A 27,841-nucleotide genomic window follows, 5' to 3' on the forward strand; every position below is an offset into this window, starting at 1 on the left:
ATAAAGCTTTCCTACCTACCACAACATTAATTACACAATTTCAATTAATTACTAATTAACTAAAATTAATTTATAAATATTTAATATTGAATCAATAAAAAATGTATTACTTACCTCCCATCACACCATTTACACATATAAACACCACAAAACACACCTAAAACTTATTACACAATTACAATTAATAATTACTAATTAATGGAAATTAATTTATGAATATGTAATAATTAATCATTAAAAAATGTATTACTTACCACCCATCACACCATGTACACATATAAACACCATAACACACACCTAAAATTAAACAATTAACAATTATTAATTGAAATTAATTAACTAATTATTAAACTACAATTAATCAATTAACACATTAATTATTCAATACATTTTATATAATTAAATTACTTCCCAACCTTTTCCCCTATAAACCCACAACGGAACTAAAAACGCTAAATTCAAATTGAAAAAAATATATTTACTATTATAACTTATAATTTAAATCTATATAATTAAATTAGTTCCCACCCTATTCCCCTATAAACCCACAACCTGCTACGGAACTAAAAACACAAAATTAAACTTAAAATAAATTAATAACTACTAAAATTTTAAAACATATAATAACATGACAAGCAATTCTCATTAAAAACACTGAAATACATAACATTATTATTAATTTGATATTTTTGTCAACTATATTTTTGTAAACTATATGTAAGACATTGATGTTTTTGAAATAGATATTACTTACCTGTCAGTCGATATTCTTGTCCACGATATTTCTGTTGTCGATATTTCTTTCCCACAATATTTTTGCAGCGATATTTATGTCCCTCAATATTTATACGTCGATATTCCTGCTCTGCACCGTGTGAGTAGCTCTAGGAGTGACTGAAAGTGTGGGAGTGGCTGTATGAGTGGGTATATCAATGGGTATATTAGTGAGTGAGTTGATGTATGAGTATGGGTAACTGAGTGGATATGTGTGTAGTCCTATGAATCAGTGAGTGGGTGTGTAAGTACGGGTATGGGTGTGTCAATGGTTTTGAGAATGTTAGTGTGGAAGTTGGAGTGGGTGTATGAAAGATTATATTGGGGTGTGAGTGGGTGAGTCAGAGATTCTGTGGGTGATGTCATCAGTGATGTCACTGACCATGCCATGAGTGATGTAATATATGAGGTCCTAGAGGGGGTGTGAGTTATAGTTAGCTTAGCTAACTATAAATGCTGAATTTCTCGGGATTTGTACGAGTGAAATGACAGCCTAATTATAACGTCCCTGTAACTGGTTTCTTTCAGTGAATATATATATATATACATATATATTTAACAGCAGCTACGGGGCGTGGCCATGGGTGCATGCTTCTCCCCCAGCTATGCGTGTTTACACATAGGCTGGTGGGAGGAGCATGTCCTGGGTCGCGTCTCGGGTGCGGCTGGAAACCAAGGCACTGGAATCATCCAATGTTAGCGTTTTATTGATGATGTGTTTTTAATTTGGCAAGGATCTAAAGAATCTGCAGAGCAATTTGTGAAGCACATCAGCAACAATATGCTCAATCTAGAATTCCCGGCTACCATCAGCAAAGAGAGGGTTGAATTTCTGGATGTGGAAGTATATATTTTTTATAACATTCCCACTAAACTTCATAGGAAGAGCACAGCCGGCAATTCAACTCTCCATGCTTCTAGTGCCCATCCCCGCTATTTAATTAAAAGCATCCCCTATGGGGAGTTTTTAAGAATTCAATGTATTTGCAGCAATGAGAATGATTTGGAATTATGTTTGAGTGACTCATTCCAAAGATTTTTGAATCGTGGTTACAGAGAAATTGATCTCAGGAATGCTATGAAGAAAATGCGTTTAACCTCTAAGACCTCGCCACAAATGAATAATATTGAAACTACACCCTTTACGGGCGAGGTGGTTCCAATGAAAGAGGAAATAACGGTTAGATTGATTACTACTTTCAATAGTCAGGAGAGAAAGATTTGCAATATCCGCAAATCTAACTGGCCTATCCTTAAGACTGATATTACTCTGGCACCACTTTTGAGCGAGGTCCCTTGTGTTACTTTTTGGAGGGCACCCTCTAAGAGGGATGCTCTAGTGAAGACCAGTCCTGAAGTCGTGAAAACTACTAATTGGCTCTCCAACTGTACAGGCTTCTTTAAATGCAGCACTTGCAGAGCCTGTAAGTTTGGCAGTAACACTAGGGAGTACCATGATGCCTTCTGTCAAGAAGCTACCAAGATTCGAGGTTTGTTTACCTGCAAAACGGATCACACTGTTTATGTTTTGAGATGTACTTGCAATTTGCAATACATTGGGAGCACTAAGCTCCAGGTTTACAATCGCATCTTACAACACCTAAGTGCAATTGTCAACTCTGATCCCAGCTACCCAGTGGCGCGTCATTTTAAATTAGTCCACCAAAATAACCTCAAGGATTTGAGTTATTTTGTGATTGACGCTGTCCCGGGTTCCAAGAGAGGTGGTAATAGGGAGCGTAAACTTAGGCAATTGGAGAGCCATTACATTCTCTTCTTGACACGAAGATTCCGAATAGTCTCAACACAGGGGAGGATTTGAATAATTTTTTATGAATATTTTTATGAATATTTTTATAATATTTATATTGCTCATTTGCATCTCAGCATTGACTTTCTTTCCTGTTGAGGGGCAGGCTTGTTCCCTCATTAATAACTACTTTCATTTCTGACTTCCATCGCTGCTAGTTAATATATGAATTTTTTTAATCTAATTATGGTTCAATGAATTTTATCAGGCTCCTTTTTATCATGTTTTTATCAGATTTTTAACTAGTTTTTCTAGAGTTTCTGGTCTTGCTGTTTTTTTATCTGGTGGAGATGTGGTTTTTGGGTTCTTGGTGGCTATTTATTGGACATATGTTTGACTGTGGCACTTTAGAAATTTGAATGATGATTTGAGCCTTTTTTGATGAGGAATTAATATTGGGTACGATATCCATTATCACATGCATTAAGACATATATTCCTTGTCTTTTTCTATGTTTCTTTCAACCAGGATTACTACTATGTACCCTATTTACTATCCGGGGTTTATTAGGGATTGTTGATATAATGTTTTTTTAATTTGTGAAATTGCATTTGCACTTTATGATGGTATAGGCATCCGCTCCTGAGATATTTTAGTAAATGTATCTCTGATCTAATTTTTAATTTTAATAGCACTTTTGCACGTATTGATTGCACTTGTTTGCACATTTGCTCAACCCAGCATATATTATGGATCTGTCGATTACAGAATTAATATGGGCACTTGCCCTTTATTTGTTGTCTTTAATTATGGCATTTACTTTTATTTTTATATATAAACATATGTAAATAGCCCTTTTTCTTAAGGACGTTTTTTCCATGTTGTATTACTGATGGAAAAGAATGCGACTGAAGATCTTCTAATCTCGCGGCTGACAATGTGTCTTATATGTTGATGCTTAGTTGGGAGGAGCATGTGTAGACACTCTGCATTTAAACTCGTTGGTTTCTCAGTGCATCATGTGATCAAGACCGGGTTGCTGCCAGAGGAGGAATTAAGCACCTTTTCACTGGAAATTGCGCAAAGAGTATATACACACACATATATATATATATATAATATATATATATATATATATATATATATATACACACATACACACACACACACACACACATATATACACACACACACACACACACATATATATACACACACATTCACACATATATAATACACACACACACACATATATATCTCCACTCCGCGTATACTGAAATCACCTTCCAAACACGGACATAAGTTTCTAGATATATATATAAAAATATAAACTTCTCATATTGTGGTCCTTATGTTATGTTATGTTATGTTATGCTACACTGCATTTCTAAAGCGCTCAGCTACTCAGAGTATCCCGGCACTGCTACCCTAAACCCTCACCACCAGCTAAACAGGAAGAGCCTCTAAAAAAAAAAAAAAAAAAAAGATAGGCTTAGAATAGTAGTGTTTTTAGATTCTTTTTGAAGACAGCCAGATCCGCAATCCTCCTGAGAGCAAGAGGAAGCTCATTCCAAGCTAAACCAGCCTTACGGGTGAAAGAGCAGCCCCCTAGCCTCTGGCGTAAAAAGCGCGGGTTCTGAATAAGAAGTTGGTCCGAGGACCGCAAAGTCCTGGAAGGAATATAGAAAGAAAAGCGCTTCTGTAGATAAAGTGGGCCCAATCCATACAAGGCCCGATGGATAATCACCAGCATTTTAAATTTCAAACGGGCCTCAACAGGGAGCCAATGAAGGTGGCGGAGAAGGACCCGCATGCTCTGCCTGGAAGAAAGACCCCGAAGGAGACGCGCAGCCGCATTTTGAACTACCTGTAATTTTTTTAGCAGATAGCCTGCACATCCCACTAAAAGCGCGTTGGAGTAATCCAGCCGGGAGAGGATCAATGCCCGGACTACAGTTTCTTTAGCCTCATCTGGCAGAAGGGGGAGGAATTTGCACAGGGTTTTAAGTATGCCAAAACAGGTCCCTGTAAGTTTTTTGACATGTGTCGCAAAATTCAAATTTTCCTCGAACCAGACACCCAAGTTTTTTGCAAGGCCCTTGTCTGATTGGGGAGGTGGAAAGTCAGTGGGCCACAGTCTGGTTCGGAAACCCGCAGGAAAAGCTCCAAACAGGAGCACATCCGACTTTTCCTCATTGCACTTAAGTTGTGCATTGGCCAACCAGCGAAACACCGCGGAGAGACAGCGCTGAGCTGTGTTGACCGAGTCCTCGCCCCTTCTCCAGGTAAACAATAACTGCATGTCATCCGCATAGGCCATCACCCTAGCCCCCAGTGACTCCGCCAGATAGACCAGGGGAGTCACAAAGATGTTAAACAAAAGGGGGCTAAGGGAGGAGCCCTGCGGGACACCAGTGGAGAGAGGGGAGGGGGACGAGGCAAACGGAGGGAGCCAGACTTGCCGTGACCTATCCTCCAAAAAGGATTGCAGCCAGCTCCACGCCGAACCCGCAATGCCGATGTCAGTAAGTCTATCCAGGAGGAGGGAGTGGGGAACCGTATCGAATGCCGCCGAGAGATCCAGCATCACCAGAGCTGCTCTCCCGCCGGCATCCAAACAGTCCCTGATAGACTCAGCCACCTCCAACAGTGCCGACTCTGTGCTATGGGCGGCCTGGAACCCCGATTGCGCAGGATGTAGCGCGCCCGACATCGTCACATAGTTGGTTAGCTGCAAGGTGACCACCTTTTCATAGACCTTGGCCAAACTAGGCAAAAGCGAAATGGGTCTGTAATTACCGGGAAGCGAGGGGTCAAGGGTGGGCTTCTTAAGTAAGAGGGCCTGCTTCCAAGCAAGCGGGACGTGTGCCTCGCGAAGCGACTGGTTGATCAGAATGTTAACTTCCAGATTAACCGTATCGGCTAGGTCAGCCAACAGCCGCGCAAGGATCGTTGGGGGAACCAGATTTCAACGCCCCAAGGATTTTGCGAGAGGCCAATAGGTCAATGGGGCAAAAGGCCGAGAAGGAATGATCTGGGTCCTTCGCCACACTAAGCAGCCGCTGGGGCCAGGGAGGCGTCAGGTTTTTTGGAAAAGAGTCTTGGATATCCCTGATTTTCTCCCTAAAATGATTGGACAGAGTATTTGCCCAGATGACTGAGGGCGTGGCCACTATCTCCTGTGCAACCGGCGCCACAAAGCTCTGCACAATAGCAAAGATTTCCTTCGCATTATTGTTAGCCCTATCAATGCCCACAGCAAAATAGGTGCTTTTTGCCACGGTGATGGCTGAATAATACAGTTTCTGTTTGTCCCTAAGAGCCTGTTTGGCCATAGGACAATAGCCGCTGGCCCTCCATATTCTCTCCAAGACCTTACATGAGTGTTTGAGATCCCTCAACTCTGCGTTGAACCAAGGCTTGGAGGGGGTTTCTCTCCCCAGCTTACGGGGGCCAGAGGCCGAAAGGCCCATGACATCCTTCCGAGATCCATCCCAACGCCAGGTGGTGCACAAAGGGGAGAGGAGTTGGCCTAACGGCTAAGGCGCTCAACCTCGGACCTGGGGATCTGGGTTCGAGCCTCGGTAACGACGCCAAAAAACCTCCTGTCATTCTGGGCAAATCACTTAATCTCCCCGTGCCTAAAAAATGAAAGTGTGTTCTCATGTAACGTAACTGGTGCTATGTAAAGCGCTCTGATACCTGATTCGGTTCGGGTCTAGTTCGCGCTATATAAAACGCTGCAAAAAAATAAAAAAATAAAAAGCCGGCAGGAGCCCCAAGTCGGTACGTAATTTCACGTTGCCAAATTGGTAATTATGCACACTCAGAAGGAAAGATTCCAATCACCAAGGTTTATTTTATTTATTTTTTGATACCGTGGTGATTGGAATCTTTCCTTCTGAGCGTGCATCATTACCAATTTTGCAACGTGATATATATAAATATATATACATATATATATATATATATATATATATATATACACACACACACACACACACACGTACAGTATTTCTTGTGCACGAATATAGCAAAAGTGCAGCAGAGCGCTACATAGGGTCAAAAGTCAAGCATAAAGTGGCATGATAGGAGAGGTATATGGTTTGTGGACTGTTAATGAATTGTGATGTGAAAGAGGTGAGCCTTCGACTCTTCTAAATTGGAGCTGCCCTGATAGATAATGATACGTTGTCCCAGATTCTGGGGGCATAGACTCTAGTACCTGGTTTATGCTTTAAAAAAAAAAGTCCTTGACCCAGTTTCTGTCTTTCTACACAATTGTCTCAGGGTGCTCAAACAGGCGGCCCATCCCAGCACCGAGAAACACTCTTTGATATACTTCAACCACGGGATGGCCGAATCATGATCACAAGATAAATATTCTCTAATGACTGCCTGATTAAGTTTGGTTTCTTATATCAAATAGAACACCAGAGAGCCACGGGTGTGGCATGAATAGTGTCTTGAACATATCCCAAGCCTAACTCCAAATACAATGAAAAATGCGGGGTAGAGGTAGGGACACCTAGTAACCGGTGACAGAATCTATTCTCTTCCGACTGCATTGCAAGGGCATCCGTATATTCCCAAATACCCATTCCATATGTCAAAATTGGGAAGCATTTCCGTGTATAGATCTCTAATATTGGCGCAATGGGTTATTTGCCGACGGACATGGCAAGCGAGGAAGCAGTACCAACAGCTTGGGTAAAGCACATTATCCTATTTTTAGTACAGGTAGACCAAGTACAGCCCTCATCAAAGTCCAATCCCAGGTAAGGGAGGAAACTAAGTATATTCAAAAGTGCTTGCATAACACATGAAGCCCTCTACTCAGAGAGTCCGCTTCCCCCGTTCCGATCCGAAGCCTCCAAGATCATCTGCGGCGTCCCGCAGGGCTCCTCCCTCAGCCCACCGCTGTTCAATGTCTACATGGGGCCCCTCAAACGCATTGCCCGACATCACGACCTCAACATAATCTCCTACTCCGACGACACACAACTGATCCTCTCCCTCACCAAGGACCCTCGTACCGCCAAATCCAACCTCCACCAGGGAATGAAGGCCGTCGCCGAATGGATGGAGGACAGCCACCTTAAACTGAACACAGACAAGACGGAGATCCTCATCCTCGGGCCCAACCCCTCAGCATGGGACGACTCCTGGTGGCCCGCGTCACTGGGGACACCCCCTGCACCCACCAACCACGCACGCAATCTGGGAGTCATCCTCGACTTGAAACTCATCATGACCAAACAAGTCAACGCTGTCTCCTCCACCTGCTTCAACACCCTCCGTATGATCCGCAAGATCTACAGATGGATCCCGACAGACACAAGGAAAACAGTCACCCAGGCCCTAGTCAGCAGCAGACTGGACTACGGAAACGCCCTCTACGCCGGTGCCCCGACCAAGCTCATCAACAGACTGCAAAGAATCCAGAATGCCTCGGCACGTCTGATCCTCGACGTCGCGCGCCGCGACCACATCACCCCTCCACCTCAGGAACCTGCACTGGCTCCCTGTTGACAAAAGAATCTCCTTCAAGCTCCTGATCCACGCACACAAGGCACTCCACAATACCGGCCCAGCATACCTCAACAGTCGACTCTCCTTCTACGCACCCAACAGGAAACTCCGCTCCGCAGACCTCTCCCTGGCCACCGTCCCACGCATCCGTAGAACCACAGCCGGAGGCAGATCCTTCTCCCACCGCGCTGCCACAACCTGGAACACCCTCCCCCTCATCCTACGACAAACCGAAGACCTTCTAACTTTCAGGAGACAACTCAAGACCTGGCTGTTTGACCAGTAGCAACAGCACCCCCGCCCCCCCCTCCCCCTCAGCGCCTTGGAACCCTTGCGTGTATGTAGTGCGCTCTACAAATTAATTATTGTATTATTGTATTGTACTCTGCAAACACAACCTACCTAGCTAACCAACTCACAAAGGAGGGGCAAAAAAAAAACTACAAAGCTCCAACACTTCTTCTCCTGCCTCCCAAGTTCAAGGAAACCAAATCCCTCATTCGATCCTTCTAGGGGAATGCCCCCACAATATGGCACACCCTCCCTAAGGAACTAAGTGACAACCAAGCCTACCTTCACTTCAGGATTATTTTTAGTAGTCTCTTCTCAACAACTTCCCAAACTTATCTTCCTAAATTCTGTTTCAAATCACCTCGTCCATCTATTTCACTGCTCACCCTGACCCCTACTAGCACCCCACCCCACCCCCCGGCTTTACCCACCCCTACCTACTACTGTACACCCATACTCCTACCGCATTAAAATATCCCCCTACTTATATCTAGCTCTTTTATATGATTTACTTGCATTAAATCAATATTATTCTGATACCTCTTTCAAATGTTGTATGTACAATTCACTGAAAAGGCCTATGTTTGACTCCATCCTTCCCTTCTCCTATACCTCATGTAAATGATGCATACACCTCATGGAAATGATACTTATTTAACACATGTAAACTATGTTTGACTCCTTCCTTCCCACCTCGTCTATACCTCATGTAAATGATGCATATACCTCTTGTACATGATACTGGACTCCTGCCGTCCCACCTCGCCTATACCTCATGTAAATGATGCATATACCTTTTGCCAATGATATTTAACCCATGTACACTCTTTATTGTAGGATTCTCTACTTCACGTTTTGTTTTCCCTCCTCTAATTGGAGTCCATGTACAGCGCTCCAATGCTTTCGGGTCAAGTTTCCGCTAGATAAAACTCAAAAAATAAAATTAAGTAAGGAGAGAAAAAGGCATCATATCATTATAGTTGCATCGATATATTAATGCCGAGCATTCATTTAAATGAAATGATTTTGATGCAAAGTGCAATGCATGGCAGACCTGTAAGCAATATGTTGTTCTCCCCAAAGTTCTTAATTTGAGCCGGTGATGCTCACTAGCATTCCCGTTTAGGGACCGCCACTTATTTTTCCTCTTCAGATATTGACCGCATGCGAGCGAGAGAAAAACACATTAACAGCTAAGGAGGAATAGAAGGTTTAAGGAAGTTAATTTAGATTTGTAAATTGATGTATTAATTGCTAATGCCTGGGGGGGAGTTTATGTTATGTTATTAGCCTTTTATATAGCGAACGTACACCCAGGGGTTTCATGGCGCTGACTAGCAGGAACCCAGATGGACAATGGGTTTATACCTAGGCCAAGGGGAAAAGCCAGGTCTTTATCTGTTTCCTGAACATTAAGAGGTCGGTGCAGGAGCGGATCCCCAAAGGAAGGGAATTCCAGAGTCTGGAGGCAAGGGTCGCAAACCTGCGTCCTCCCTGACGTTGCAGTTTGAAAGTGGGTGTAACCAAAAGATGAAGATTGGCGGATCGAAGATTACGGGTGTGGGTGTACCTGGGCAGGAGAGTATTAGTGAATTGGGAACTACGAGCATGAAGAGATTTGAAAACGATACATACCGTTTTGAATTCTACTCGTTGAGAAAAAGGGAGCCAATGGAGTTGTTTTAGCAGGGGCCTGGCTGATTGCCAACGAGGCTGCCGGTGGATGAATCTGGCTGCTTGATTCTGCACCAGTTGAAGGCGTTTGCTGAGATAAAGAGGGAGGCCCAGGTAGATGGAATTGGCCTAATTCAGGTGTGATAGTACTAACGAAACACCACCTGGATCAAAGCTGACTGGGTTAGCATCCGACTAATTTTCTTGATCCTGCGGAGCTGGTAAAAGCAGGAAGATACCACTGTGCCTACTTGGGTCTTCAGTGACAGATCCCTATTGATGACTACTCCCAGGCTCTTTACCGAGATAGAGGGGGTGGGCGGGGGACCAAATTCAGGGGGCCAATAGTGTGGGCCGCAAAATATTTGGCTTTTGCCGTTAAGGATTAATTCGGTCTTGCCGGGGTTCAATTTTAAATGATTAGAATCCATCCAATAACGAATATGCAGCATGGTGTCCTGGAATTCCCTGATAGAATCGGGAGAGTTGTCTATTGTAAAAATAAGTTGAAGGTCGTCTGCATAGTTGAATGTGACGGCCTTGAACTTTTCCAGTGACTGGATCAAAGGAACCAGATACAGGTTGAACAAAAGAGGGGACAACAAAGAACCCTGAGGAACCCCACAGGTGGTCCGGAGTTTAGGAGCAGTGATGGGAGCAAGACGGACCGCTTGAGTGTGGTCACTAAGGAAGGACCTAATCCAGCTGTAGACTGAGTTACGGATACCGGCCTGTTCGACACGGTCCAATAAGATGGCATGATCTACCGTGTCGAACGCGGTCGAGAGATCCAATAAAACCAGAGCCTGAGGTATTCCCGTGGAGAAGTGTGGCTCACTGGTTAGAGGAGGCAGACCTGGAAGCAGAGGTCATCCCGGGACCAGGGTTCAATTCCCGGCTCGGCAGGGTCTTGAGTCCTAAAATGTCCATGGACTCGACAATTCTCGCTCCGGTGCCTACTCGATTCACGGGTTCACACTCTGCGACTCTGGGCAATAGCTTGCTTAATCTCCACAACGGCCCCTCGCGGCGGGATGCCTGGCTTTCACCTTGCGGATACCCTGCCGGGGTTATCTCACAGGGGAATACCAGGACGGGTTCCCTAAGCAAGCGCTCAGAAACCGCTCGGTGATTTGCGCTATATAAATTCCTGTACATTTACATTTACATTCCCTTGTCTGCAATGTCGCGAAGAGAATCCATGACAGCGGTGATAACAGACTCGGTGGAATGAGCAGGCTGAAACCCCGCTTGATGAGGATCCAGGTGGTTAGAGAGTGTTCAATAAAATTAGAGAGATGGGTGGTTACATGGGCTTCAAGGATTTTGGCCAGGTAAGGGGGGAGAGAAATTGTCCTATAATTAGAAAGGATTGAAGAATCCGCACCCGTTTCTTTTAGGAGGGGTACGACTACTGCCTCTTTAAAGGCTTTGGGGACCATGCCCTGTGATAGTGAGGCATTGAGAAAGGTCGGAATAGGAACAGAGAGGGCCGAAAAGATTTCCTTTAAAATATAAGGAGGACAGCAGTCCCTGGGGGAACCGGATTTCACCCTTGTTAAAAGGGCTTGTAGGGAGTCTGCATTAAGAGGTGGAAACTGATCGAAGGAATGATAACTGGAAATCTCTGGGGGGTGTTCTGTATAGGGGCAGTAACTAAGATACTAGCTTTAATCAATTAGATTTTATCAAGGAAATATTGATTTAGAGAGTTACACAGGTTTTGGGTAACAGTCGGTTTTAGAAGAACTCTCTCCATGTTTGACAACTTATTAACAATGGCAAAAATGTCCTTGGACTTGTTTTCGGAATTAATAATCATGTTCGAAAAATACGAGGCCTTGGCTTGGGTGATGGCTTGCTTATAAGCTGTACGGGCGGCTATAGAGGGATTTTGCGTGTGGATCATAGTCTCTCCTCCATTTTCATTCCTTTTGGCGGATATCTAGTTTTTTTGCCCTTAAGTCATGAGAAAACCACTTCTGGGCTTCCGGACGGCGGGCGGTTTTACATTTTTTCAAAGGGGCATGTGTATTGCTCGCTGCTAGCAGCCAATGAGAAATATTCATTTCGGCCTGCTCAAGGTCCATGTTGTCGGCTGGAATGGAGCTCGCTAAGCTGCCCAAAAAGTCTTGTTTGTCAAGAGTGCTCCATTTTCTGATGAGGCCTCCTTCCATTGTCGGGGGTTTACTATCAATCGCAATAGAGATAGTAAATTAGATCATAAAATGATCAGACCATATGCAGGGGCATATGGTGGGGGTAGAGATGGTGAGATTATTACTCCACACCTGATCGAGAATATGTCCTTTATCGTGCGTAGCAGAAGTAACGTGGTGGCAAAAAATGAGACCAGAGAGAAGTTCCATGAGTTCAGTGGCATGAGGGCCACCTTGCTCATCATTACACCAGTAATTAAGATCTCCGAGTAGGAGAATTTTCGTATAGTCTGTGACCACAGTGGCTAGTTGTTCACACAGGGAGAGAGGGAATGAGGACATATATTGAGGGGGTCTGTAGATTAAAACGCAAATTAGTGGACCAACCTTAGATTCAAGTTTGATGATTAGGTTCTCTGCTGCAGGGAGATTCAAGGCGGACATAGAAGTAAAGACATGGTCTTTCTTAATAATTGCTGCTACTCCACCTCCCGTCTTTCCTGGAGCCCGGTCGGCATGTAAGATATAATATGACTCTGGAAGGGCTGCCAGGATGTCCGGGGAGGAGTCAGTATTAAGCCATGTTTCGGTAATAAAATAAAACATCAGGTTTGTCAGCGAGGAGAAACAGAAAAATATCCAATTGGTGCTTGACCAAAGAGCGGGTATTAAGATAAGAGATATGGAGTTTTAAGTTAGTAACTGAGGTTGAAGTGGACCTCGGCCCTGGCAGGGAATAGTGGGGAGGGAATCTAATGTATTTGGGGGGTCTCGGCAGACATCGAGATGTTTCAAATGGTCAAGAGTGATCGGACAGAGCGAAAATTTAGCCTGATATAGTGTTCTTAAATCTTCCAAGGAATAATTGATCATTTGGGCAGGGGCACCGGCCCCTAGGCCCGTCCTGGCGCGGACGGGCGCAGACAGGCTTTCCTTTGGCGCGCCTTTGGCAAGCCATCGGCGCGCCCGCTGCGTGCGTCCGAGAGGGTACTGCCATTGTATCCTAATGAGGGCGGGAGGTCCGAGCAACTAGTCCGACAACTCAGATCCTCCCCTAAGATGGCGGCTGAGGAGAACCCCCCGACCGCACCTATTCGGCTGCGGTGGGAAGGCAATAATGCAGGTCAGTGCCAAAAAAGAAGTAAAAACACAATTTTTAAAAGAGTACCGCTATGCTACATTTCCGGCTTCCGCCTCAGGAATGAACCAACTCTGCTAGTCCTCTGCTAGTTTATATAAAATCAAATGAAACCCGACCAGAGTTAGCAATGGAAGGCTTGTCTTATGCTATGTAAAGTGAACTACTAGGCCTGAAAATATGGTATAGTATTTTAAATCATGAATTTTAAGATGTTGAGTTTATGAAAAAAATATAAAAAATTAAAAAAACAAAAAAATGTTATGTATTGTATTTATGTTGTTTTATGTGTTTAAGGACTATGGAGTCTAAATAAACTTGGTTTTTGAACTTGAATAGAAGTACAACAAAACCAGCACAAAGAGAGAAAACAGGAACCGGCGGCAACAGTGAGGAGAAGGGGCAGGTAGTGCCTGGTAGTGGATTAAGGAGGGTGGATGCAATGCCACCCAACCTTGGCATTTGGTGTTGGTAAATGTTTGGCACCAGCACTTATTTAGGAAAGTCACCACATGGTGGCGCTGTCTGTCCATGTTTGTGCAGATTACAGCAGTTGAACAATGAAATGCACTTTTGAAAAATATTTCGAAAGCGTCTAGGACATGGGCACTCACAAACTTTCTCTCGGGGGCCAAATTTACAGTGTGGTTTGTGGCTGAGGGCCGCACTGGTGGGGGCGGGGTCAGTGGGGGAGAGCAAAATAAAAACTTTCCATGAGGTTGAACACCTTCCTGAAGGGCTATCATTTAGAAGTGTACTGTCTTTACATAACGGTTTACTAGACAGAAGTCTATAAATGGAGACCGAGAGGGAGGGAGACAGAGATAGAGAGAGAGAGAGGGAGACGGGGAGGGAGGGAGACGGGGAGGGAGACAGGGAGTGAGGGAGACAGGGAGGGAGGGAGACGGAGGGAGACAGACGGAGGAAGGGGGAGACACTCTGCAGCGGACGCCTTCGTCCACTGAGCCGTTTGACCCGTTTGACCCGGCGCGCACACACACACCTCTCTCTCTCTCTCACCCGCTGTCTCCCTCCCTCTCTCTGTCTCCCTCCCCCTCTGTCTCCCTCCCCCTCTGTCTCCCTCCCCCTCCTTCTCCCCCCCACTGTCTCCCCCTCCCTCCCTCTGTCTCCCCCTCCCTCTCTCTGTCTCCCCCTCCCTCTCTCTGTCTCCCCCTTCCTCCGTCTGTCTCCCTCCGTCTCCCTCCCTCCCTGTCTCCCTCACTCCCTGTCTCCCTCCCCGTCTCCCTCCCTCCCCGTCTCCCTCTCTCTCTCTCTATCTCTGTCTCCCTCCCTCTCGGTCTCCATTTATAGACTTCTGTCTAGTAAACCGTTATGTAAAGACAGTACACTTCTAAATGATAGCCCTTCAGGAAGTGATCCTGTATTGAAGGAGATAGGAGAGAGACTTCAAGACCACCACTGATTTAAATGATGCATATTTTCACATTGCAGTGCATTCATTTCTCAGTTTTATCTTTTGTGGCAAGCGAACATATTCCCAATTTAGTCTTGCGTTGCGGAATAATGTCAACTACATGGATGTTTACAAATTGTTTGGCAGTGGTTGCGGCACATTTACATTGTGAAAGTGCCCATGTATATCATAAGTCCATAATTAGATGGCTGGTGTAGGAGAGCACAGCTCAAAAATGCCATTTACTGGCTCAAATATTTTGCTACTCAACCTTCGTTTTAATACCACGGCCAAAAAGTCACATCTGAATTCCTAGCAAATAAAGAATTTTCTGGATGCAACTCTCAATTTAATTATGGAAAAGGTTTACTCTTAAACCGAGCGACTATGGTTGTTTCTTCTTTACTACATGTCACAGCCTCTAACAGTGAGAAAAGTAAGAAACTTAATTGTAATGCTGGTGGCATGCATCGCATTGGCTCTAAATGCTCATTTTCAAATGAATTCCTTGCTGGAATCATTGGCACCGCAGAGGTTAGAAGCAACTGGAATCTAGAAAGACCTAGGCCCCCATTAGGAAGACGGGCGGACTTGGTCCGCCCGCCATCCCATCGGAAAAAGGGACCGCCCGCCATAAGGGCGGAGGTCCCGATGGTGGCATTAGGATGCGCCCGCCACAATGTATTTTTACCATTGCGGCAGGCGGTGCTGAAAGCGCAGCCCGCCGCAATGGTAAAAATGCACGTCGTGCATTTCAAAGCACAACATGACAGCCACCGCGCGGTGCCTGCCATGTTGCACTTTGAAATGTGGGGGGTACCATGGTACCCCCATGTGCACCCCACACCCCCCGGAGTCCCTGGGGGCCCGCAAAGGCCCCCGCAGGGATTCTCTGCATGCCTTTCCGTGACAGCATTGGCCCATCATAAATTGGCTGGCGGTGTTACCTTCCGCTGCGGTCCCCCCGCCATCCTAATATGGCGGGGGGGGGTTTCATCCTAATGGGCCCCCTAGTAATCTTTCATTCATTCAGCACGCTTAGTCACCTGTCAGACTTTTAACACATGCACCAAGAGTATTTCCTCACTCAGTGCCAGAGAGGGCTGTTCCTCAGCAGTCATATGGCAGAGAATAAAAGAAATCTCTTAAGCACTGACACAACAAACTACTTTTTATCCCCTAATCACATTGAGCAATAATGTGCTTTAAATAAACTTCGCCCAAACACGGCCAGCGCTGCTGGGCAGTTTTGCAGACCCACATTCACTAGTAACTCTGTCTCCCTCCCTCCCTCTGACTCTCTCCCTCCATGGATGGGTCACCTCGTCGCCTCGCTGTGGGGTGCTGTTGTAGCAAGCGCTGCCCGCCTCATCGTGTGAGAGCCTGATGTATTTTTTATTTATTTATTTATCGATTTGTTGAGCGCGGTTGCTGCCCAGAGGCGTCCAAGCGCTGAGATTAGACAGAGACGTGACGGGGCCGGGGGAGCAAGAACTAGGGGGATTTAGCGGGCGACTTACGGGTGGCTCGAGGCAGATGCTTGGCTCATCTCGAGCCGAGCCACTGGTGGCTCGAGGCAGATGCTTGGCTCCGGCCAGGGGCGGCCTTAGGCATGTGCAAGCTGTGCACCTGCACAGGGCCACCAAACCCCAGGGGCCACCACGCCAATATATATCCTTAATATAATAATCCTCACAGGATGGATACATATTTGCGCGGCGGCCCCTGGCAGGGATTTGGCGGCCTCTGGCTCTGTTCCACTTCCAAACACCCTGACCCCCCCCCGCCCCCTCTTCACTGACCTCCGCATTCCACCCGGACCCCCTCTTCCAGGGCCCCCTACCTACGCTCCCTGCCCAGGGCTGCCATGAGCCTAGAGCCGCCTCTGCTCCAGCTCATCTCGAGCCGAGCCACTGGTGGCTCGAGGCAGATGCTTTGCTCTGGTTCATCTCGAGCCGAGCCACTGGTGGCTCGAGGCAGATGCTTTGCTCTGGTTCATCTCGAGCCAAGCCACTGATAGGTCAAGGCAGATGCCTGGCTCCGGCTCATCTCGAGCCGAGCCACTGGTGGCTCGAGGCAAATGCTTGGCTCCAGCTCATCTCGAGCCGAGCCACTGACAGCTCGAGGCAGATACCTGGCTCTTGCTGATCGCGAGCCCTCGTGAACCCTTGCTCCCAAAACGAGACACGCCTGGTGTAACGTCTGGTGCCAAGAATGGGAGACAAAGAGTTAATGTGCTATTTGAATAGTGCTTGAATTACACAATCTGAAACTAGAAAACCCCAGATCAGTCCCGGCTTCACCAAATTGTGTGATCCTAAGCAAATGTGTTATTTCACCGAGCCTGCTTTCTTCGCCATGAAAGAGCGCTTTCAAATAAGCGAATTCAGGACGCGTGCTTTACAAAAAACCCTATTGTACAAAAAAACCTCTTAATACACTATGAAATCGTTTCATCTATATTGCGAGTTGGCACCTACAGAAACACTATAGACACTGACTGTAATCATTGAGTATTTCTCTTAAATATGTTGTAACTAATGGTTAAAAGAGGGGCTCCTACTTCTCTTGCACTTCAGCTCACTGGTGGCATTGTCAGGGCGGAGACGGGCATGAATGTTTATTATGTTTCTAACTTCACGTTGAATTTCTATCGCTCATATTACATGGCCCTCGACGCAGGGCGGTGGAAACGGGTGACCTCGGGTTAAATAACCCCTCACATGTTAAAGAAGTGCATTTTGTAAACGCTGAAGACTTTATCACAGTTTTACGCGGCGATCGTGGTATGATTTACACGAACACATTGTCACGGCTCGGCTCGTGCATGGGCGCGCCGAGCCACGGGCTCTCGCGGTTCACTTGTGGACTCGCCCCAGGTCCCCCTCGCTCACCTGGTCTGGGGGGTGTCTCTCCGGAGGCAGGCAGCAGCTAGAGGCGCACTCTGGGGAGCAGACACTCGGAGAGCACTTAAATGTGTGACTGCTGACGTCACTGACGGAAACCCGCTCGAAACCAAGTACCGTGAATCTCACTTTCAGTTTCGTTTCCTCCGAGTGCGAGCAGCGCCTTTCTGTAAACGGAGTGACTTTCTGAGAGCAGCCGGCGGCTTCCGCCTGGGGTGCGGTCTTGGGTGGAGCGGGTTTTCCTGCCCCGGAGGAGGGCGGGTCCGTGCACTGCCGCTGCGGGGAAATTCCCCCTTCCACCTCGAGGCAGCGAGCCAGAAAATGATCAGCAGAGCCGAGCCACGGGTCTGCTAGGCGCTGAGTGCCCAGGCACGACTCGAGCCAACCAAAAACATCATGTAAATGTGGGATATAGAACCGTAACATATTAAAACGTGCATTTCTTCAACACGTGGACGCGTTTTACTCTAGAAGAGTATATTATATACAATATTTTGAATTGTTTGGTACTCTTTTGTAACATGCACACGTCACTTTTCTCTTGTAACACAATACCTCTTACATTTTGTTTTCTTTCGATACTTGCACAAGTGCCACCATTGCCTACGTAACGTTTCTTCTTGTGTTTGAGTGTCTGCCATTTATTGCAGTATTATACTTGTACTTTGTACGCCTTTGTAACTTGCACACATGTCACTTCTTCCTCCTGTAATGTACCGTTTGCTACCTCTTGTATTTTGTTCGCTCACAATTGTCACTTTTGTCTCATGTAACTTAACGTTTGCTTTTGTAATTTGTTCACTTGTAATTTTCTCCTCATGTATCATTACTGTTCCTATTGTGAAGCGCTCTTGACACCTTCAGGTAAAGTCCGCGCTATATAAAAACGCATAAAATAAATAAATAAGAGTGATCTTCAAAGCCCATTAAAAATTACTCATTGGGGACAGCAATGTGACACTGTTAAACGTTGCATTTTAATGCACGTTGGGGCAGTGGACCTAGCAGGATGTAGGATTATGTGCACTATTTTCTAGGACAATCAAAGGTGAATGAAGTATTCTTAAACACCCTGGCCCTGTGGAGTGAGTCTCAGCAGGGAGTCAGTGCACTGTCTCTCGCTGCCAGGGGCAGGGTACTAATGTCCAGGCCCTGTTTGCACACCGACACAGCCTGCAGGAGCTGCAACCCTTGGAAATGCAGGGCAGCCCCGAGCTCCAGTCCTCAAATATTCTTGGCCTTGACACCCCCATGGTGCAAAATGCAACACACATCTGAAAAGATGGCGGTAGCAAAGCAACACGGAACACCAAAACCAATCAGCAAGTGTTTCTATCCAATGTGCTGCTGCTACCTCAACGTCCAGACACCCAAACTTGCAACATTACAAGGAGCACAATATCATACAGTAACACCTTTTGTGAAACTATATGCCAACTGAATGTTCTTGTTCAAGGACCCTCCTCCTGCTAACCTTTCTTCTTGCCTATGAAGTCCTCAAACCCAACATTTGTAATCCTGATGGTCTCTGTTCTCCCAGCAGCCCCACTGTCCCATCCTCTCTAGCCGTCCCTCTTTATTTCTTTTTATTTCTTTGAAGTTTTATATAGTGCGAACTCGATCCAAGAGCATTATTAGAGCGCTTTACACGCGCACCAGTTGCTCTACACAAGGACACATTCATATTTGGTACGCACAGGGAGATTAAGTGATTTGTCCAGAATCACAGGATGTTGAGCCAAGGCCGAGACTTAAACCTGGTTCTCCAGCATCAAAGTCGGCAGCTCTGGCCATTACGTCCCCCCCCCCTCAGTGGTCACAGCAAAATGTCCTAGCTAGGATCATGATCATTGTTAACACTCTGGAGAAGATGGTCAGTCTCTAGGCTGTCACTGCCTGCCCTGGTTCACAGTGCACTAAGCTCGAAATCCACCCCCTCGCACCCATATACCTGCACCCTGCTGCTCCACATTATTGCTCCTTTTCCCTCTCTACTTGATAGTGGTTAGAGGCCTAAGGTAGTGTATCTATTCAGTGGCAGCTGGCATGTAAGGAGGGTGGTGGGACCAGGAAGAGGACAAAAATAAAAGTAAAAAAAAATAATTGCACTTACCTTCCTGGCACAACCTCCTCCTCGCTCGGGCCTTCTCCAGGCAGGCTCCAGCGCGGGACCCAGGAAACTGTAGACACCACTCCCGGTGCTGCTCTCATGCAGCATGAAAGAAACGCCAGGATTGGACGGAGCGGCCTCCTTCGGCGCTCCCGTGGACACTGGAGCCCTATGTTGTCTCTAACTCAGCTGTCTAAGACAGCTGGGCTAGAGATTTAAAATGTGCATTGATTCCAGAGTAGCGTGCTACTCACCAAAAAAAACACTTCAGGGGTAGCAAGCGTTATATAAATGCAAAACTTTTTTCTCTTGTCAATCCCTCCACTATCCTTCTCAATCGAAATAATCTGACTAACACACCCACCACTAAAGTTACTTTCATATTTTCACTATACTAATTCACCACTAATCCTTTATGGGTTCCAGAGTAGCATGCTACTCGCCGAAAAAGCGCTTCAACTCAACTCTTGATCTTCCCTCATCCATGTCTCCTCAGCCTGTCCCCTCCCCATCCTTCTCCCTTTCACACTTGTCCCATCCTCCACTCCAGTCCATCCTCCATCTTCTTCCCTAATTAACCCTTCTCCTGTCAGCTCTTTCTCTTATCTTACCTCATTCTGTACTCTGCCACCTGGTCTTCTAAAAGTACAGCCCTGCCACCTTACATGCCTTCTCCAAAAGGTGCCAGGATACAAGAATCCTGCAATGATGGGTCATCTCCAATGTTGCCTTCAGAGGTGTCTGGGAGAGGGGATCTTTTAAGTGGATGCAATTTTTTTTATAGCTGACACACTCCACAGTGTCAGAAATGAGGCCATATTAAATGCAGGGGTGCAGGTTGTCAGCTGGTCGCCATGCCTGCTTTCAGCAGGCAGTTCAAAGCTGCTGAGTCCGCCAGTGGTTCCAGTCAGCAGTTATTATAGACTGCATGGCCATACGATGGGGGTTTCAGGCCAGTGGTGAATTGGATATTTGTATAGCCGTGCTGTCCCTGTGGTCCTGTGTAGGAGAGTAGGGTCTGCTATCCTATGGTCACCCCAATTTTTGCTTTTTGCTTCACTGGTTTTCGACTTAATGTGGCTGTGGGCCTGCTAATCAGACCCCCAGCCTGCTGATCTCTCTCTAAATTCACAGACATGTACTATAGCCACATAACCAATTTGGTACTGGACACCTTGTCAGCCCCTATCCAGTGCACTATAGGTGCCAAGGGCATAGGTGCATCCAAGGCCTACCAGGGGCTGCAGCATATCTTTTGCCACCCCTGGCTGGTACTTAAATCGACACAACTGGCTGTTCCCACAGCTGGGGCAAGGTGTCGTACTCACTACTTGCTTAGATATAGTATACCTATGTCTAAACCTATATCTGGACACATATATACCTACCGGTCACTCCTATGGCAGGCCTTTACAGCCCTGGAGGCAGAGTGCTTGGTTTTATGTGAGATGGTGCTCTAGCATGAGCTGAGCCTGACTGCAGTGTTGGGACCAATTCCTTAATGCTGTTCCAGTGATACTGCCATATCATATACTCTTAAGTGCATTATAATCCTAGCAGTTATTGTAACTTTGGTTTGGCTTTATGAAAACATGTCGTGTTTGGTGTCATACACATTGGAATACTATCCCCTCACCAGTCCTGGTGATGAGAATAGCATTCCCCCCTTCTAGAGGGAGAAGGCATGTTACTTTACTGAAAACGCGGTTAATCCTAACCAGAGCCCCAGCATCACAAAATGGATGCTGCTGCCACAGACACATGTCTGGCCTCCTGCTGCTGACCGAAACTCAGCAGAGGACGCCTGGACAAAGGGTTTCCTGTCACAGGGAGGTGTCACACCACCCCAGACAGGAGATAGTGGATTGTAGCAGGGAGGGTTGAAAGAAACTAGACACTGCCTGGGGCGCACAAGGTGTCCCTGGGCAGATTCCAGTCAAACCGGTTCTGGGGCACTCCTGCCCCAGTCTTGGCGCGAAGCTGGACAAAGGGAAAGGGGTGTAACCACCCCCTTCCCAGTTCCCACCCATAGGAGGGACCGAGCAGGTAATCCAGCCCCTTGATTTGACTTAAAAGTAGGAGCTGTGCCAATGCACATCAGATTATCCTGACTGAAACTTATGAAACGAAACTCTGGACCCTTCGATATCCCACTCCTCGTGGAAGACTGAAGAATCTCCCTTGTGGTCAAGGAGTGACCACCCTGTGCAAACAGGCACCATCCAGCACCTCGACATTTGCTTTGTTGCAGTTCCCGCCGGAACTCGAGCGACAGAGGTCGACAAGAGCCAGCTTTCCTGCCTTCCAACAGCCCGATCCACAGTCTATGCAGAGCTGAGACCTGTGGAGGCGACCTGAAGCGTGGGAGCGGCCATCTTGGATAAACCATGAAGCGCTGACCGTGCAGCACCCGAAGCTCCCTCGAAACTGTGCATTGGAGTTTGAGAAGCTCCAGCCCCGAGCAGCTTTTGCACCGAAGCTCACCCCTCTACACTCGACGAGTGCTGCGTGGGGCCCTTCTGCATTTTCCTGCTCGACGCGTTGGTCCGGTCACTTGCCCGTTGGCTAGTGGCCCCAGAACTGACGAACCTTTGTATTTACACAGCTTGTCTGGTTGCCCCAGACTGGTCCTCGCTCCCCTGAAAAGGAGCACCCGCTCAGACCTTGCTGGTCCGCGTGTTGAGCCATCTTCGAATCCTGCGTGGGTTGCCTTTGCCAAGGCTTGTTGACTCCGATCTTAAAGCTGACACTGCCGACAGCGAGAGCCTTTGTGGGACAGCTAGTGATTCACTCCAGGACATCCTCGGTACCCCAGAGACCACGTGGCAGCGGAGAGAAGCTACACGACATCGACCTGATTGCGCCCGACATTGCCTGGTTCCTTCCTGGTTCCTTCCTGGTCACTGGCTAGTGACCCAGACTCTGTCCTCTCTGCTTTCAGGTACTCTACAACTTCGATCCACCCTTGGATCGCACCGGACACTTCTCTTCTGGACGCCTGCAGCATCTTCATCTCCAGGCACCCTAGATCTGCGTGACGAAAACCGAGACATCTTTGCACCTGGGCACCCGCTTCCTGTGGGTGAGGTAACACTTGAACACCGGTGCTCCTGTAGTGGTTTACACCTCTAGTGTCTAAGTCTAAAGTTTTGTCCTTCTAGTCCAGTCGGAAGACTCTTAAAACTGTAACTCGATAACCTTTACGCACCATTGACTTTACATTGGTGCAAGCTTGTGCTTTAGGCACTGCACCCAAATCCCGCGGGCTACTCCCGTCCTAACTGCTGTTAGTCCAGTGTAGTCCAAGCGATTCACAAGGCCCTAGGCCTTAGCCCCGATCGATTAGTGATTGTTATACCACTTTTTTGATATATGGTTTGAGTGGCCACCGGCCTCATCCAAAACGTGCAACTTGTCTATGTTATACTGTGCTTTTATTTAAACGCTTGTGCTTCATTGCTCATAAAGAGTAGTGGGGATTATTGTAAGAATAAATACATATATTTTGATAATATATAACTGGTGTGGTGTCTTTTCATTTTATATTACAGGATTGCATATGGTAAAACAGCTGGCTTCACATGTCCTCTTGAGTTAAGCCTTTAAGGCTGCTTAGTCCATGCTACCTCTAGGATAGCTTGTCTATAAGGTTGACTTATAACCACCACCATAAGGGATTGTTTGGACTAATACAAGGTGCCCACAGAACTGTGGACATCATATACCAGGCCAACTTCTCACATTGGCGAGCAGCGGTACGGATTTGAGCTTGCTGTTGTTTTACCTTTGCAATCTTTTATCATATTGAAAGATCACATTAAGTACCATAGGTACATATAAATAAAAGCTTAGCATATTTAAGTTCTACTGAACTTAGTAGTTGTAGGTAGAAGGGCTTAGCACACCCTGACTACAACTCACTAGCAAGGTACAGTAGGAAAACACTTAGTGTAGGTAGGTGCATCACTTACACCACACTAGAGTCATGTCTGGCACAGGTGAAGCTACAGGCTCTCTACCTGTGATGGTTGACCCTCCACAGGCAACCTCCAACTATGACAAATTCAGCCCCAGAGACTTGAGTGCCTTGTGCACTGCAAGGAAGCTGAGAAACGGTCACAACCCTACCATTCCTATCATGGTGGCCATCCTAGAAAAGGATGACCTTGAGAAAGCTAGAGTAGCTCCCTCAGGATCAGGAGATGGAGTGAACCCCATAGATAATGAGAACACCTCCCCAGAAGTAGAAAATGAGGAGGTAGACCCTGAATCAGAAGGTGAAGAGTCAGATCATGATTGATCAAGGGGTTAGCCAGGTACCAGTGGTAAGGCTTAGCCAAGCCAACTTGGACCTACATGGAAATGGAGAGGGCCAGCACCTCCCCAGAGTACATAACCGGATTCTCCCAGGCAATAGGAGAGAGAGAAGCCCTTCCAGGGATTCTCACATTTCTAGTGCCTCAAGAGAATCACAGAGAGGAATGACTTCCCCTCAGAGAAGAGAGCATAAGGCCAGGATGAGAGCAGTTAATCTCCAAATAGAAAAAGAGGAATTAGCCCTGGCCCAAGCTAGACTAGCTTTTGCAAGAGAGCAGAAGTTGAGTGGGGAGACTCCCACTGGTGGCAGCATTATCCCAAGAGATAAGGACAGGTCCTATGATCATAGAAACCTGAGTAAGATTGTGCCCCCCTACAGAGTTCGGGATGATATCCACAAATGGATAACTGCTCTTGAGAGGGCTTGCATGGTACAGCAGGTCCCCCAAGATCAGTGGGCAGCAATCTTGTGGCTCTCCTTTTCAGAGAAAGGGAGAGATAAGCTCCTCACAGTTAGACCTGAGGATGCTAAAAACTACTCCGTCTTGAAGAGTGCTCTTATTAAAGGGTTTGGCCTAACCACTGAGCAATACAGGTTGTTGTTCAGAGACACCCAAAAAGCTCAGACTCAAGACTGGACTGATTTTGTTGATTGTGCCACTAAGGCTCTGGAGGGTTGGTTGCAGGGAAGTAAAGTTTCTGACTATACAGGATTGTACAATCTTATAATGAGAGAGCAGATCCTTAATAACTGTACAAACCAGCTGTTGCATCAACACCTTGTAGACTCTGATCTGACCTCTCCCCAATAATTGGAAAAAGAAGGCAGACAAATGGGTCAGAACAAGGGTTAAGCAGAAACCCCAGAACCAAGGAGGTGATCAGAAGAAATCAGACCAGAAGGGTGGAGAAAAGAAAGAAAAAGACCAGAAGTCTTCTACAGGCCCCAAAAATAGTAATAAGGAGGGTGGTTCCCAAAATGGTAACAAGAAAAAGAAGAATGATGGCCCAAAGAAACCTTGGTGCAACTTTTGCAAGTCCACTTCTCATTGGGGAAGTGAATGCACTAAGAGAAACCCAGCTCCTACCACTGCAGTCCCTAAGACACCTGCACCCGCTAGTACAGTTAGCAGTGGTAGTGCACAACCCAAGGGGATAGTAGGGTTAACCCTGGGATCTGAGGTGGAGACTGGCTTAGTCAGGATCCCTACTCAGGCAATTCTGATCTGTGAGGGGGACATAGCCATGTCCTCTACTATAAGTCCCAGTAACCTGGGCAAGTACAGGCAGACGCCTTTAACTAATGAGAAGCTGGCTCAGGCCTACAGGGACACTTGTGCCAGTGTCACTATGGTGACACCTAACTTTGTGGACCCTGAACAGATGATACTAGGTGATAATTACCTAGTGACCAACGCTAGCAATGCCACTACTACACATAGTGTGGCTGTTGTTAACTTCTCCTGGGGAGGGGTAACTGGCCTCAAGAAAGTTGTTGTTAGTGCAGACCTCCCAGTTGATTGTTTGGTGGGCAATGATCTTGAGGAATCCTTGTGGTCAGAAGTGGAGTGCAGGACTCATGCAGAAATGCTAGGGATTTCAGCCCATGTCCTTGCTGTAACCAGGTCCAAGGCCAAGAAGTGCCTACCTGAACCTGTGGTGGATCTTGAAACAATAGACCAACCACAACCCAAGAGAAGGAGCAAGAGGGTCAAGGCAGTGCCTTCCCACTTGCCCCAGGTTGAAGATCAGACCTCACAGGAGGGTGATTCTGTGATCCAAGAGGAGACTGTCTCTGAAGAGCTTGAGCCTGATCAGGTTGAGTTTCTGGGGACAGAGGGACCCTCAAGGGCAGACCTGGGGCAGGCTCAGTTGACTTGCCCTTCACTTGAACCACTCAGACAGCAAGCTGCTGCTGAGGCTGCAGGGAATGCTCAAGGTACCCATAGAGTGTATTGGGATGATGGGCTCCTTTATTCAGAGGCTAGAGACCCCAAGCCTGGTGCAACCAGGAGGTTGGTTATACCTCTGCAATTTAGGGGCTTCCTTCTAACCTTGGCCCATGATATTCCCCTTGCAGGACACTTAGGCCAGAACAAGACTTGGGACAGCCTTGTCCCTCACTTTCACTGGCCTCACATGTCAGAAGATGCCAAGGAGTTTTGTCGCTCCTGTGTCACCTGCCAAGCCAGTGACATATCAGGTGGCACCACAAAGGCCCCCCTTATACCTCTACCTGTGGTGGGGGTGCTCTTTGAGAGAGTTGGGATTGACATTGTTGGACCAATGGATCCCCAAACAGCATCTGGGCACAGATTTATCCTGGTGGTAGTGGATCATGCCACCAGGTACCCAGAAGCAATTCCCCTGAGGACCACAACAGCTCGGATGTATGACGTTACAACGCATACTTTTACAACGCCTACCTTTAAATCGCAAGTTTTACAACGCATACCATTACAACGCATAATGCTTTTGGGCGCTGGTAGTGAATAGTTTAATTTACTATTCCAACTCCAGTCCCCGTGGATAGTAGGGAAGGTGTTGGATAGTACATTAAACCTATTCCCTATCCTAGAGCGCCCCCCAGCGCTATGCGTTGTAATGGTTTGCGTTGTAAAAGTTGCGTTGTAATGGTAGTTCGTTGTAAAAGTTTCGTTGTAAAGGCTGTATACCCAACAGCTCCTGTTGTGGCAAGGGCCTTACTTGGAGTTTTCTCCAGAGTGGGCTTTCCAAAGGAGGTACTTTCAGACAGAGGTACTAACTTTATGTCCGGATACTTAAAAGCAATGTGGAAGGAGTGTGGAGTGAACTACAAGTTCACCACACCCTATCATCCTCAGTGCAATGGGCTTGTGGAGAGATTCAACAAGACCCTAAAGGGAATGATAAAAGGATTACCTGAAAAGCTCAGGCGTAGATGGGACATCCTTTTACCCTGCTTACTCTTTGCTTACAGAGAGGTCCCACAGAAGGGGGTTGGCTACAGCCCTTTTGAACTTTTGTTTGGCCACCCTGTGAGGGGTCCATTGTGTCTTGTGAAGGAAGGATGGGAGTTACCTCTCAAAAAGCCTAAGCTTGATATTGTGGACTATGTACTTGGTCTCCGCTCCAGGATGGCTGAGTACATGGAGAAAGCATCCAAAAACCTGGAGGCCAGCCAAGAATTACAGAAAGCTTGGCATGACCAAAAGGCTGACTGAGTACCAGCCAGGGCAGAAGGTGTGGGTGTTGGAGCTAGTGGCCCCTGCAGCTCTCCAGGACAAATGGTCTGGACCCTACACTATAATGGAAAAGAAGGGAGAGGTCACCTACTTGGTGGACCTTGAAACCCCTAGGAGCCCCACAGGGTGCTCCATGTAAACAGGTTGACATTTTTTGTTGACAGGGAAAGCATGGGTTTACTCATGGCTACAGATGGAGATCAGGAGGAAGAGAGTGACCCTCTCCCAGACCTGCTTTCCCAAAACCCTGATGATGGCTCAGTTGATGGAGTAGCCTTGGCAGGCAGCCTCACTGACCAGCAACAGATGGACTGCAGACAGGTTTTGCAAGCCCATAGACACATGTTTTCACTTACACCCAGTCAAACTAACTGGTGCACCCATGAGGTGGACACTGGTGACAGTCTGCCTGTGAAGAATAAGATCTACAGGCAACCTGACCATGTCAGGGATTGTATAAAGGCTGAGGTGCAGAAAATGTTAGACCTTGGAGTGATTGAGCCATCAGAGAGCCCCTGGGCCAGCCCAGTAGTCCTTGTGCCAAAACCTCAT

General features: G+C 46.8%; 1 protein-coding gene across 2 annotated transcripts in view; it reads right to left on the reverse strand.

Moving 5' to 3' along the window:
- Nucleotides 1-17,835, reverse strand: part of LOC144770757 (interferon-inducible GTPase 5-like) — a 38,828-nt gene extending 20,993 nt beyond the window's left edge. Inside the window, exons 1-2 of one of the 2 annotated variants that reach the window (XM_078655502.1) lie at nucleotides 17,627-17,818; nucleotides 255-297 (exon numbers count right to left, since the gene is read on the reverse strand). The gene's annotated coding sequence lies outside the window, so the exon portion shown is untranslated. Of the gene's footprint in view, nucleotides 1-254; nucleotides 298-17,626 lie in introns of both variants that reach the window. The other variant, XM_078655503.1, reaches the window with a different exon arrangement.
- Nucleotides 17,836-27,841: the final 10,006 nt, after the last annotated feature.

The sequence above is a fragment of the Lissotriton helveticus genome, chromosome 7, assembly GCF_964261635.1.
Source record: "Lissotriton helveticus chromosome 7, aLisHel1.1, whole genome shotgun sequence".
Classification (NCBI taxonomy): Eukaryota; Metazoa; Chordata; class Amphibia; order Caudata; family Salamandridae; genus Lissotriton; species Lissotriton helveticus.